The following is a 13,765-nucleotide window of genomic DNA, read 5'->3' on the forward strand; positions in this document are numbered from 1 at the left end:
GCCAGTATTTTCTTACTGCGTCCATACTTTCTGGACCGGTCTTTACTGTCAGATCAGTGTAACACGCTAAATAAAATTTACACAAAAGGCAATTTACACGAAAAAAAAATACACAGTTATGAATATTTATTGGGTACCGGACTGGTCACCGAAAATTTGATCGTTTTCTTTGGTACATCGAGGTCTTGAAATTAGTCTATGGTCGTATTGCTCAACCATGTCTCCGCGAGTCTATGGAATCTATAGTGTCATAGGTAAAACCTGAGAGAGAGGAGACAGCTGGCTTCGATTGCGTGCTATTTAATGTCAAGGAGGACCTGTCACAAACTGTCACCGCGAACCGAGCTGAAAATCGCACATTGATGGTGTAAAGTGGCCAAATATCCAAAAGATCTTATCAAAATTTTGCTCCGTTTGATGTATTTAAAAAAGATAAAATAATAATGATCAGTTTCCCAAGACCAGCGCAACGAATCCATTTATTTTCCATGCTCTGTCGCAACGAACTCAATATGCAATTCATTTTTGAAAAATAATATTTTTTCAAACCACTGTGCGGCGCTAAAAGTTGTAAAAAGAAGTAAGAAGAAGACATGTAAACATCGTGGCTGTCAGGGAGCTGTCTCCTCTCTCTTAGGGTAAAACCGGTGGTAAAACAAAAGGATCAACAGCGCTACTGTTGTCCTCTTCTTCAATGCCCACACTGAGAAAACACTGATGTTCAAAATGGCAAAATTGAATGATTCTATTCACTGTGCTACAAACAAAAGAATAAAAGAACACTAAATAACAATGAGCCTCTATCACCGCTTCAATAAAAGAATGAAAAATAAAGCACGAAGCAAAATGGCGCTTTCTCTGCCGAAAATAAATGCGCTTCCGTCGTGATTTTCACGCTCGTTTCGCCAAAAAAATCACTACAATTCACTGTATAACCCTTCTAAACGACGCCGATTTTTCAATCTAGAAAAATTCACTAACAAGTGCGAGATATAGCACGCCCCCAAATCTTGAAAAATAAAATGGAGACGATGAAGCGCGTGACAAAAAGGCTTTGTAAGCCAAATTCAATAAAAATCAGCACCATCACCGCTTCCAAAATCTCTTTATAAACTTACGCCGGAGGATTCCAAAAAAAATTTTACCTTTTCACTATTTGCACTCGGGTCGCGACTAACTACTTCAAAAAAACTTCATCCTTGTACGCCACTTATAAATTTGTTCTTTGGGTCTGTCCATAAACTACGTAGACTCTTAGGGGGTGAGGGGAGTCTGGTCAAAGTCTACGCTCCATAAAAATTTCGAAAATTTTGTATGAAAAAAAGTCTACGAGGGGAGAGGAGGGGTTCTGAGATGGTCAAAAATGAGTCTACGTAGTTTATGGACAGCGCCTTTGAGGTTTTCTAAAGATTGGTAGAGAAAAAACACAACTTGATCCGTTCGATCTCATACACTTTCTGATCATATTTATTTCTCCTGATTCTCATTACTGTTCTAACTTCCCTTTTCCCTCAATCTATCTCTTTTCCGTGCAACCATCTCTCTTCAATTTACCTCTTGCTTTCGAAACCGGTATTCTCCTATTAACCGAAATCCTAATACCAAACTTGTATACAACAATTACTAGGTTGAAAGTAGCTAGAGCAACAAAATCTGAAGTGAATTTCAGTTGTGATACACCAAATTCTGCTATCCTATGGAGCATTTCCACCTTAACGCACAAATCACGTAGATGCGACCTTGTTAAATTCAGATGATATTGTTCTTATGTTTAAGCTTCTAACTGAAAGTGTTTTTCATGGTACTTGTTTTGCAAAATTCTTCATCAAACTTAATTAAAATTTATTTTCTTCTTCAATAAATTATAACTTGAAAACGGCTTGTTAAAGTGACATGATGTCTTGGAAGATATTCGATGATATTTGATGGGCTTTTAGAAACAAATACACTGAGAGTGATATTCAACTCGGACTTATGGTAGATGTTGCATAATTTTAGTTTTCCAATAACCTTACCCTTCGATTTTTTATTGTTTTCTGTAGAAAGCTGACTTGTCAAGTAGCCTTCGATGGTCAAATGATTCTTTCTGTTTTTTTTCTCTATTTTCCATCTATTTATAAAATAATCAAAAGGAAACAGTTTTAGAAAAGGAATAACCAACAATGCTGATCAGCGTCGAGTGTGCAATTCGTATGGGAGGTTGGTTTGATAAAACAAAAGAAGGTGAAAACGTATTCGTTGGCGAATGCAAATCGCATCATATCGCGAATGTTTTCATTGAATAACAAGCTGTCAAGCAACAATCTATTTTTTTTTTGTTTAGCTTGTTTTGAATCGATGAAAAATAGATAAAAAAAAATCGTGAAAAAAATAGTAGGAACCATTCCGTTATCCAAAGCAACTTGGCAAATGTTGAGCTTTCTACAGAAAAATAATTTAAAAAATCGAAGGGTAAGTTATTTTTGACATTGAAATTACATGACATCTAACATAGATCCACGATGAATAATACTCTCAGTATATTTTTTTTTCTAGAAGTCCTTCAAATTCCCTCAAACATCTTCGAAGTCATCATTTCAATCCAACAAACCGTTTCAAGTCATATTTTTTTTGAAAAAGAAAATTAGTTTTTTTTTCGTACGCCCTTCTTAGAAGTAAGGTGAGGAAGCACGTTTATGTGTTGATGTAAAAGTTAATTATTTACAAAATCCAGCACATGAACAAAAATTCATTAAAATTGAAAAGTATTGAATCAAAAATAGCATTTTTTCGTGTTTGGTGCTGGAAATGGGTAGTTTGTTTGTAGGAGTGCTATCGGATATACATATTTCCTGGAGTTTTTTAAGCTCCTTCTAGATTTTTCCATTAGTTCTTTAAACAGTTTCCTTCAGGCGACTTTATGTACAAATTATTATTATTGTAAGAAATAGCTTTGTTTGAGGGATTTTTGTGTATACCGCCAGGAATTCAAACATTGATTCCTTCAGGAGTCCTCAGGGAGTACCTTCGAAAATTCCTTCGGAATTCCATTCAAGAATTCTTTGTTGCATTCCTTCAGGTTCTCTTGATAATTCTCCAAGAACTACTTCGGCAATTTCTCCGCGAGTTCCTTTGTGAATTCTGTCCAAGGGACCTTCGAGAGTTTATCCGAAAATGTCTCAAGGATTCCATGTGCAGTTTCTCTAGAAATTCCTTCTGGTTTTTCTGGAAAAATACTGTCTGCAGAAATTCCTGCCAGGATTCCTTTTGAGAATTCTTCAAGAAGTTTCTTTAGGAATTCATCAAAAAATTTACCATTGCAATTAAAAATAAATTTCCGAAGCAATTAACAAATGAATTGGAGCATTACTTATTAAAGGAAGTGCTGAACAGATATCCAAATGATTACCGAATAAATTTCCAAAAGAATTGATGAAGTAAATTCCCAAAAAAAAACTACCTAATATTTTCAAACAGAGCTGCAGAAGGATTGCTTCAAAATTTTCTAAAGGGATTCCCAAAGGGATTACCGAGGTTATTTTCAAATGATTTTCCTGATAAATATCCTAAGAAAACATAATCAATGGGAAAGTTTTCAGGGAAAAACAACTTTTTGTTGAACGGAAAATTCTTCACCGAACACTGGACGTTTCGCGTGTTGTCCATTGTCTTACGTTTGTGATCGTTCAGCCTGTGCAAACTCTGATTGAGGACGGATTAGTGTCTTTTAAGGTACATAATTTCCAAAGGAGTTCCAAAGGATTTGCAAAGGAATTTGCTTAGAGCTGAATGAATCATCAAAAACCTTTCTGAAGAAATTACGAATTGTTCGAGCAAATTCCAAAGGAATCACCAAAAGAAATAAAAACAAAATTGCCAATCAAACTCCCAATAATAATAATAATTACCTAAGCAACTCCCCAAAACAGAAGGTAGCGAATCAACTCCCGAAGAAATTTTTAAAAGAATGGTTGGGGGAAACAAGAAAAAGTAACACCATAAAAAAAAAAGAAAACAATAATGAAATTAGTGGAAGAATTTCTGAGAGTTTGAAAAAAAAAAGGTTATCGAAAATTTTGAAAAGCAACTTATTCAACTTATGTATAGAAAACTTACAAAAAGCATTTATGAAGAAGACATCTAAAAATATGTTTGAGATATTCTTTTGGAAATAACCAATTGTGTAAGAATTTCTCAGATCACGTCTACTGCCAATCGACGATTTGTGTCGGCTTGGTTGAAGCTTGTTGGTGGGCAGGACTGAGAATGGAACCCATGATCAAATCGTCCAACAAACAAAACTTATGAACCTCGAGACCGTGAAGCCACAGCATTGAACAATCACGTGATTGCTATTATCGGGTTTGCATACCATTTAAATGTCAGCAACACTTAACCTTCGAAATTCTACTGCATTATCTAACCATGTGTCACCCACCTGTCCACATTCAAAGCCATCGGCAGACAATTAATCGAATAAACCTTGATACTTATCTAGCTAAGTACTCTCTTAGTTCAGTTCAAGTTCAATCTAATCGCACCCGTAAGATACATCATACGCTCCAGTGTCGACTTCTCATTATCGTTCGACAATTTTAGCTCTGTCGAGCTTCCTCTCCTAGCAGACCAGAGGTTTCCAACCTGTAACGTGTCGTTTATTCAGCTGAACAATAACTCGTTCCTTATGTGCAGTTTTAAAATGCCAACGTCAGCCACAGGCTTTTCATTGATTATCCATTTCTTAACAATTTCCTCTAATGACAGATTCCAGTAGTTACATTTTGCGCGAGAATAAAATTTTCGCTTCCAAAAATGATTATGCTGTTGTTGTTAGGACTATTCTGTATATCTCAAAATAGTTGTTGGTGTCTTTAAAAATGTATTATAATTTTTGAAAATTCATTAAGAAATTGATGTGTTGGCCACATTTCAGATGTGTTTGTTTCTTTTGAATTGAATGGCCACAATTAACATATTGAAAAATTTTCCCCAATCATTCCATTATAGTAGAAAAATTTGAGGAGTTGAATAAACTTTAAAACTATTTTCCCTAAAGTTCCACGGAAAATAAAATTTTCATTAAAAAAAAGTTTAAAATAAAACATTTGAATAGTAACTATCTCGAAATGTTTTCGTCTTGACAAATTCTTACAAAAAGTGTTAATCGGACTTTGAGACATCAATGTAGATTTCTCAGGTCAATAATTTTATCGACGATTAAACTCGACAGAACAGTATCACCAGTTGAAACCCTCTGAATAAAACAATGATGATGCGAGAAAAGTGAAGCATCGAGTTGGTTGTGGTGGCGCGGTTGTGGCAATCAACCGTCGTCGCCACATCGGACAGGCGATCGCAAATCATTCAATCAGACCGAGGCGTGTGTCCGTCGTCATCGTCATCGTCGACTTCGACGTCGATGCTATGAAGTGTTCATCAACCCGCGCAAACAACCATCTTCAGCATAGATGAGCAGGTGGAGAAGAGTTTACTACGGGCTCTAATTAGCATAAACGGAGCGTGATTGGCGGCGTTCGGCGAGGTGAGAGATGCTCGCTCGGTCATTGCATGATGGTTTGAACGATTTTTGCTTTGATTCGGAGGTTCGTACTCTACCGAAGGGGGTCGATCGGTCAGTGTTCGATGGATTTGTTGGGAAGGAAGTGATGCTGCCGTTGTGAGGCAGGAAACTTACAAAGTTGCTGTTGGGTTTTAAAGCTTGTCGGAGCGGTAGTTTTGTGATGAATATGATTAGAACGTTGGTGTGTTCGACTGTTTTACGAAACTGTTTCGTGATGGCTTGTCAGTCTTGACAAAAATAAAACACTATTATGTTATTTCGTGAATTTCGACTGGAATTTGATTTATGATTTCGTTATGTTGATCATTTGGGGGGACTGGGTCTTTGATTGTTTTTAGCAGGGATTTTGTTGTTTTGATGTTTCTGGTGGCTATTTTTACCTGATCATAATCTTTTTTCAGGATGATGGAGATGGTACGGGTCAGTGTTGGAATGTTTGGCCAAATACACTAGGCCGAAACGTCGGGCAATACAAAACCAGTCGTTTTGAATTTCCCTAGACTGAGAAAGCCAGTTTGAAATCATAAATCAAATTCCAGTCGAAATTCACGAACAAACTACAAGATGGCTCACTTACACGGTAGCTTCTTCAACAAAATAGAATGCGATTTTGGACACAACATTGCGAGACATTTTAAGGACTACGCATCCAACAATGTCAAACTTTGCAACATGACGGCCAGAAAAGAATTCCTCCTGGAATGCCGCAGGAAAGGAATCTTTCCGGCGCATATTATCAACACCCTGAAGTGCATATATCCGCTACTAGAAGATGGCAGCCCATACATCTCCAAATTGGACAGGATCGTAGGTAGATTCAAGAGAGCAATACTGAATATTGAGATTCAGCACACATTTTTCAAAATCAAAACGATTAAGCAGAGTATGCTAACCACCCAACGATCGATCGAAGCGAACACCAATCCGGTCCTGGCCACGGAATTCATAACCACTCAGCAAAGAGCTTTCACGACTAGAAAAGCTCATGCTGAACGAACAACCCAAAAAAAGCTGCAACGCCTACTGGCTCCGACTCAGGCAAATAGCGAAGCAGTGCCAACATTGAACGAGAATGCTGTGTTGAATGCCACGGACATCGCCATACCTAGGGAGATGGAAACGCTCCTTAGCCTGGGACCCAAATTTGCATTACCCGTCCAACAAATCCATCCAAACACGGTCTACCATCTAATTGCTGACGTAGAAGCAATCATACGCACCAACCCAGACAGAGCAATACAGGATAGAACCAGATGTCTCATCGGTACACAAGTCCAGAATTACCTAGCCCGCCCACAACTCCATCAGGCAGACACCCCTCTCAGCCGGTTTTGCAACAACGCAGCGGTCGTCACTCGAAAGTTTCTAGCAGAACATCCGGATTTGTGCGTACTCGAATCCGACAAAGGGAAAAAGTTAGTGGTAATGCGCATCCAAGAATACGAGTGCAAGATGTACCAGTTGCTCAACAACTCCACATACAAGCAGTGTTGGTAAAAACTCAAATTCTCAAATCTCATGGTTGAGTTGCTTCACGCGCGATTCTTGATTCGCCAAACTCGTCACCGAAAAAATCATGCATGAGTTGACTCGCGATTTCACTCATTGCTTTATTTCTTGGTGTTCTTATTATTTATATCAAAGTTTTTAGGATTATATGATAGAACAAAAGCAAATCTAGCGTACAATAACATTAAATGCCGTTCAACCTTTTTTGGATTCATTTTACAAGCGAACGAGATTTAGGCGCTTGACCCGTGAGAGCGAGATTTTGCATGAAAATCTCGCGCGTGAGAAAATGATTCAGAATCGCGTGCGAGTTTGCTCACGCAGGAGCGGTTCATGAGTCTGCTTTGAGTGTGATTTTACCAACACTGCATACAAGGTCATCCAAAGCGATCCAACAACCAGTCTGCAGAGGAAAACAAACAACATGGCCAAACGGCTCCACGACCTCAAGTTGATTGATCATCGCACGCTCCGTACACTCCAGACATACACCTCCACCTGCCCCCGCATCTACGGACAGCCTAAAGCGCACAAACCAGACTTGCCGCTACGTCCGGTGGTGCCCAACATCACCGCACCCACGTACCACCTCTCCACGTACATAGCAACTATCCTTCAGCAAAATTTCTCCAGTCAGTACAACATTAGGGACAGCTTCAGCTTCACGGAATACATAAGCACAATCACCATCCCACCGGATCACGCACTCGTATCCTTCGATGTTGTGTCTTTATTCACCAACATTCCGAAGGAGTTGATAATACGCAGCATTTTACATCGGTGGCCAGATATTAGTAGAGGAACTCGAATCAATTTGGACCTTTTCCTCGAAATGGTGGAGCTGTGTATCAACAACAGCTATTTTTGCTTCAGAGACAAATTCTACCCAGGCATTGGACTTGCGAGCGAGCTCAACGAGCATGAGCTTAAAACGAGCATAGTGTCCCGGTTCTGTGAGCGAACTGTTATGCTCAACTCGTTGATAGCCAGCGATTACGATGGCTCACTTCTGGAATAAACAATGAGCTGGAGTTTGCTTGACGACGGCTTTCTACTTGGTCTATTATGTACCAGTCGAAAATCATAGCAATCCAAAATTATTTTCATGCACCAGAACACCAGAACAGTCACTTCTGTCAAAACCGGCATTTGTAAGAGTTGAGACCAACTGACGCTTACAAACTGCTCAAAAGGCCAAGCGGCTGAACGACTGAACCGCGACTCCCGGATACCTAACTAGCTCAGCAGCATGGGACCCTTGACATAATCACAGTGTTCTCATGTTACTAGGTGTAGTTCTGAGGGTCTACACGGAACTATGGATGCAAAAACTGTGGATTTTTTATTGGTGGTTTGATAGTGTATGGCTTACGGGAGCAATCTCCAAATTATACCTTCCGACCAAAGGCCATTGGCTTTCTGGGGGTAACTATCAAAATAGCTTACCATTGGCCTTGCCCGATGTAGTTCGTTTCAAGATTATACTTCGCAATTTTGGCACTGTAGACATTTTAGTCACCTGATTCCTCTTTCGCAACTATCTTAGGCCCGTCCATTAATTGCGTAAGAGTTTATTAGAGAAGGAGAAGCCTTACGTGTCATGGGGAGTCATACAAAAAAAAAAATACAAGGGGACAAGGGAAAAATCGGAAAATTATGTAATATATAGACGGCCTCCTTTCACGAACACCGATCTCAGGCAAAGAGAAACATTTAAATTAAACAGCCACTTGTTAAGGTTTTGTTGACAAAAATGCCGTCGAAAATGTGGTGATGTTTTTCCAAACAAAGTTCAGGCTCAGCAAGTTTTGGTACAGTGAGCTGCGGTGCTCACAGCTCACTATACTGATGAGCATCCAAGTTCAATGAGCCTAGACGTTCATGGCCTATCGTGCTGTTGAGCATCAAGTTAGCATGAAATTGGCTGAGTTTTGCTCGTGAGCTGAGCTTTTTCAATGAATTCAATTTTTTGAATTTCTACCAACAAACCTTTGGTACGGCCATGGGGAGCCCCCTATCACCAATCCTGGCTGACTACGTCATGGAGGACTTGTTGGAGTCGGTGACCAAGAAGTTAAAATTCAACGTACGCGTTCTGAAGAAATACGTAGACGACCTCTTCCTCGTTCTACCGCAAACCGAAGTGCAGAATACATTGGAAACGTTCAACCAATATGACCACCATCTGCAGTTCACCATCGAGATGGAGAAGGATGGCACCTTGCCCTTCCTGGACACGCTTGTGATTCGACACGACGATCAATCAGCAACGACCAAGTGGTACTCCAAACCCATATCGTCCGGCCGCCTACTCAACTACCACTCGTTCCATCCAACAGCCATGAAAATGAACGTAGCGATGAACTTTATGAAACGCGTATTGCAGCTCTCCACGGATGGCCAAATCGAACAACAGAAGAATCCGATTTTCCAAAATCTGAGGAGAAACGATTATCCCTCCTCGCTCATAAACAGGATGATGAACCGCATTACCAACAACAATGCGCCTCCACCACCCACTTGCCAAAGACCACCTCCACCACCACCGCATCGCTCTCCATCACCGCCATCCCCAGAACCACCACCTCCTGCGCTGCCACAAATCACCCCAACGTCAACACTGCTGCTGCCATCTCCGCCACCTCCACCACCACTACAGACACCGCTACCGAATCCATCGCCACCGAATGCTGCAAATCCACCAACAGAACAACAACAAACTAACAGCACGCAACGAGATCATCTTCACCAAGTCACAGAAGTCCTCTATCGATCGATGCCAAACATTCCAACACTGACCCGTACCATCTCCATCATCCTGAAAAAAGATTATGATCAGGTAAAAATAGCCACCAGATTGTTAACACACCAACAGACATAACTCATGCAAAAACAGCTCTCACACAACACATGATCGAACACAACCACACCTTCAATCTCGACGGCACAAAAATAGTAGATCGCACTTTCCGATCAACCGCCCTACCAATATTAGAAATGTGCCATATACAGAACACATCTAATACCATAAATTTCCGCACCGACGTAGATGGCCTCAATACAGCCTACGCTGGCATATTGCATACAATCAAAAAACCCAACTCTCGCAGAGAGCAACCTAGCAATAGCACACACAGCACACACAATTAATGTTAGATCAAACTACGGATAAACTTTATCCAACTACACGAAAGCTCTACCTTGTTTCACCCGCCATCTTTGAACCAACCGTTGAAAGTCATATTGTAATAGCACAGTCCAGGTCGTTGATAATAGGTGTGTCCAGTACAGTGTCCCAAAACCAAAAATTAAATAACTATTTCGTAAGTCTTTAAATGTGATAAAATGATAAATGTCCCTAATAAGTGTTATTTTAGAAAACCTAGGCATACAAGAAGCACGCAATGATACTCTCGGCATTACCAAATGTAACGAAGAACGACAGACAGTGTAGGTGTAGTTTTATGGTTTTATGTTATGTTATGTTTTCCGTTCTATGTTATAATACCAAAATTATGCATTCTATTTTAGTTTACCCTTGAAAAAGGCCAAATACACTAGGCCGAAACGTCGGGCAATACAAAACCAGTCGTTTTGAATTTCCCTAGACTGAGAAAGCCAGTTTGAAATCACTATTATGTTATTTTGTCCGACGTTTCGGTCCGTTTGGGACCTTCTTCAGCGACTCAATAGTTACAGTGTTCTCGTCCAGTGTGGTTCGTAGAACCTGTAACCAAATCGACAGTCCAAGGGTCTCCAGTTAGCCTAGTGGTTAAGGCTATGGATCGCCAATCCGGAGACGGTGGGTTCGTTTCCCGTTCCGGTCGGGAAAATTTTCACGACTCCCTGGGCATAGTGTATCATTGTACTTGCCTCACAATATACAAATTCATGCAATGGCAAGCAAAGAAAGCCCTTAAATTAATAACTGTGGAAGTGCTCAAAGAACACTAAGTTGAAGCGAGACAGGCCAAGTCCCAGTGGGGACGTCGAGCCATAAAGAAGAAGAAAAAGAGTGTTTTATTTTTGTCAAGACTGACAAGCCACCACGAAACAGTATGATTAGAACAGCCACTGTGGCACGTGCCCTACAGTGTAAAAAAAATGAAGTCTTCCTTCACTTAGAGTAGAAATCTACTTCGTCAGAACCTGTATAATGCCCTGGAATCTCCGAAATCTTCTGAAATGCCTTGAAACGCATTGTTTTGCCTTGAAACGTGTCCACAGAGTACAACCTGTCTTATGAGCGGTTTGTGCATGGTACCCGAGGGTCAATCTTTTTTGACCGCAGTTTTTTTTTTCTAGAGCCCGTAGTAGACCCGACTTCCACTGATGCTACGCCTTCAGATTCACGACTCACACTGTTGTCATCCGTGACGAATTCGACACCATCTCGAAGGTATCCGTCTATCGTAACGTCACTTCCAAGAGAAATCCTGTCGTGTTTGGTTCCGCCAACTAGCATGCACTATGCTTTTGAAGTGCTTTCGCATCCAACCTTTCAGAGCGATGTTGATAGGAGAGACGGTAGTCCATGACTACTAACACAATTCAAGGTGTCAAGCGACCCGTGCCGAGGAAAGAGTGATCGCGGGGATGAAAAAGATGCTCGATCGTTAACGGAGCCTGTGGGGTACCTGAGCACCCCTCACCCCTTATCGCGTTATGGCAAGGCTCTGACAAGGTAGACCTCTTTTCCAATTCATTTCCCGGCTAGCATTCCGAGACAGAGCGTGGTTGATGAGGTCATCATCCTAAAAAGAGATGGGCTATCTGCAATAGAGGTGGCTGAGCAGCAGCTTGGTAAGATCATCGACTTTGCGTCCACGAAGTCCAACGTATGCAAGCACCTTAAAACGGCCCAGTTGCGACTTCGTAAGTCTATAGACGATGCCAAGCAAGATGACGAGAGACTCGTGAAGACTGCAGTAGCGCCAGAACCGGCGAAAGCAAAGGTTACGAAGTCTACCCAGAGGGAGGGCTTCGCTCTCGCAGGAAGCCCAAAAGGTGTGGCGCATGCGACTGCTGGTGATAAACACTCGCAGTAGCGGGTGAGGCAGCCGTCAGGTGAGGAGCTGTCTGGCGGTGCCTGCAAGGCTAGGTAGATGCTAACCCCGAAGGTCAGGACTCAGCAGTAATGCCGGCAAGTCGGACCCCAGCCAGGCATACCGGAAAACTGGGAAAGGTGGTCCTGAAAAGGCTGGCCCGTCGCGGATAGAAAGGAACCGTTATTAGGCCCTCAGTAACCACAGAGTTGGGCAAACCAAGAGGAGGACCCCCTGAGACGAAAACCGAGCGGCAGAGGAAGAAGAAAAAGCCGCAAGTCGTGGAGAGAAGGGATGCAAAATCAAAAAGGCGTTGATGGGTAAGTGCCAAGCGCGTGAAAGATCTATTTGGTCCAGAGAATGTGTAGGGATGAGATTAGCTGGAATGCCGTTTCAACGGCTATCACCCATATCGTCTAGGAGCTACAGAGGAGGTGGCGCGTGGACTCGGAGAATGGCATTCCAGATACAGTACAACAGGTGGTCCAGGGGTTCGAAGTCGGCTTCGTAGGTCATACCGGTGCCCTGCGGTCGAGATCGACCCTTACAGCGATTAAGTGGCCGCGGAGAGGAAGTCCCGGTAGCGGTGCTGTCGTGGCGTCAGTCTACTGGGTTGGATCCGAACCCGCGGTTGGAAAGGGGTCCCCGGCAAGGGTCGGGGTAGGTGAGACTCTGCTGTCTGCAACCTTCGGATGCATCTGATAGGGCCTGAAGGGTAGTGATACCCTTCCTTACGGGCAGGTCAGATCGGGTTGCATGTGGGCATCAGTTCTTGATGTCCGCTCAGCAGTACGGCGCGGGCGGGGTTGACCCTGCACGCCTTTCGAGGACAAATGGAGAGGCGAGGACCACTCGGGAAACTGGCTAAGCGCCAGCATGCTATCGTGATGGACTCTCCAGAGCGAGTCATCGATGTTCGTTGCTGCTAGGCTACGGCAGCTAACCTTGAGGGGGAGATATGCACTAGCCCCTCTCTGAAGCAATGCCTTCTTGGTGGTTCCGGAGAGACGTAGGGTTTGGCGACCATAGGAATGTGTTTTAGTGGGTCGAGGAGAGAGTAGTTCTGGCTTCTACCGGCATTGTAGAAGACGGCCTTAACCCCACACTACCCTAACCTTCCTGTTAGGGTGTCTGATGAGCAGATTTATCCCCCTATGGTTTAGAAGGAAAAAAAAACCCTCCCCCCATACCCCCTTAACACCAGTCACTACTTCTTTCCCGTGAACCAACCTTATATCTAATCTTAAGTACTCCAACTGATCTGAACACAATCAAACGTTACCTAAATGGAGGGACCTAAATAGATTTTACCTAAATGGATCCTACCTAAATTGAGGTTTGAGTGTAGTTCGAACTGTGTAGAGTAGCCGATGGCTACATTCACAGCGGCCACCTGGCGGTTCGCTACAGTATCGACAACAACAATAGCAGAAAATGGGAGACCACTGGCTTATTGAGGGACCGACGCGATTGCGGACCTGCGCCGCGCCTGCCTACGGCCAAGGCGGCGGATGTAGCGAGCACGATCAGAGGAGAGCGAAATGAACGTGGTGCTCGCCGGTGCAAAAGCCACGCAGAAAACCGAGACAAGGGCAAACAAAAAAAAACTGTTTTGAGGGTCTCTGTCAAAGTGCCAATGCGAATATGTGGG

The 13,765-nt window shown here is 42.4% G+C and overlaps 1 protein-coding gene and 1 long non-coding RNA gene across 5 annotated transcripts in view; one reads left to right on the forward strand and one right to left on the reverse strand.

Moving 5' to 3' along the window:
• Positions 1-13,765, reverse strand: part of LOC109422690 (mucin-5AC-like) — a 375,256-nt gene that overhangs the window by 70,928 nt on the left and 290,563 nt on the right. The window lies entirely within an intron of this gene.
• LOC134289480 (uncharacterized) lies at positions 10,248-10,705 on the forward strand. Its single transcript, XR_009998541.1, has 3 exons — positions 10,248-10,392; positions 10,447-10,519; positions 10,601-10,705. It is a non-coding gene; the product is annotated as an uncharacterized LOC134289480 (long non-coding RNA).

Source organism: Aedes albopictus, chromosome 3 (assembly GCF_035046485.1).
Source record: "Aedes albopictus strain Foshan chromosome 3, AalbF5, whole genome shotgun sequence".
Lineage (NCBI taxonomy): Eukaryota > Metazoa > Arthropoda > Insecta > Diptera > Culicidae > Aedes > Aedes albopictus.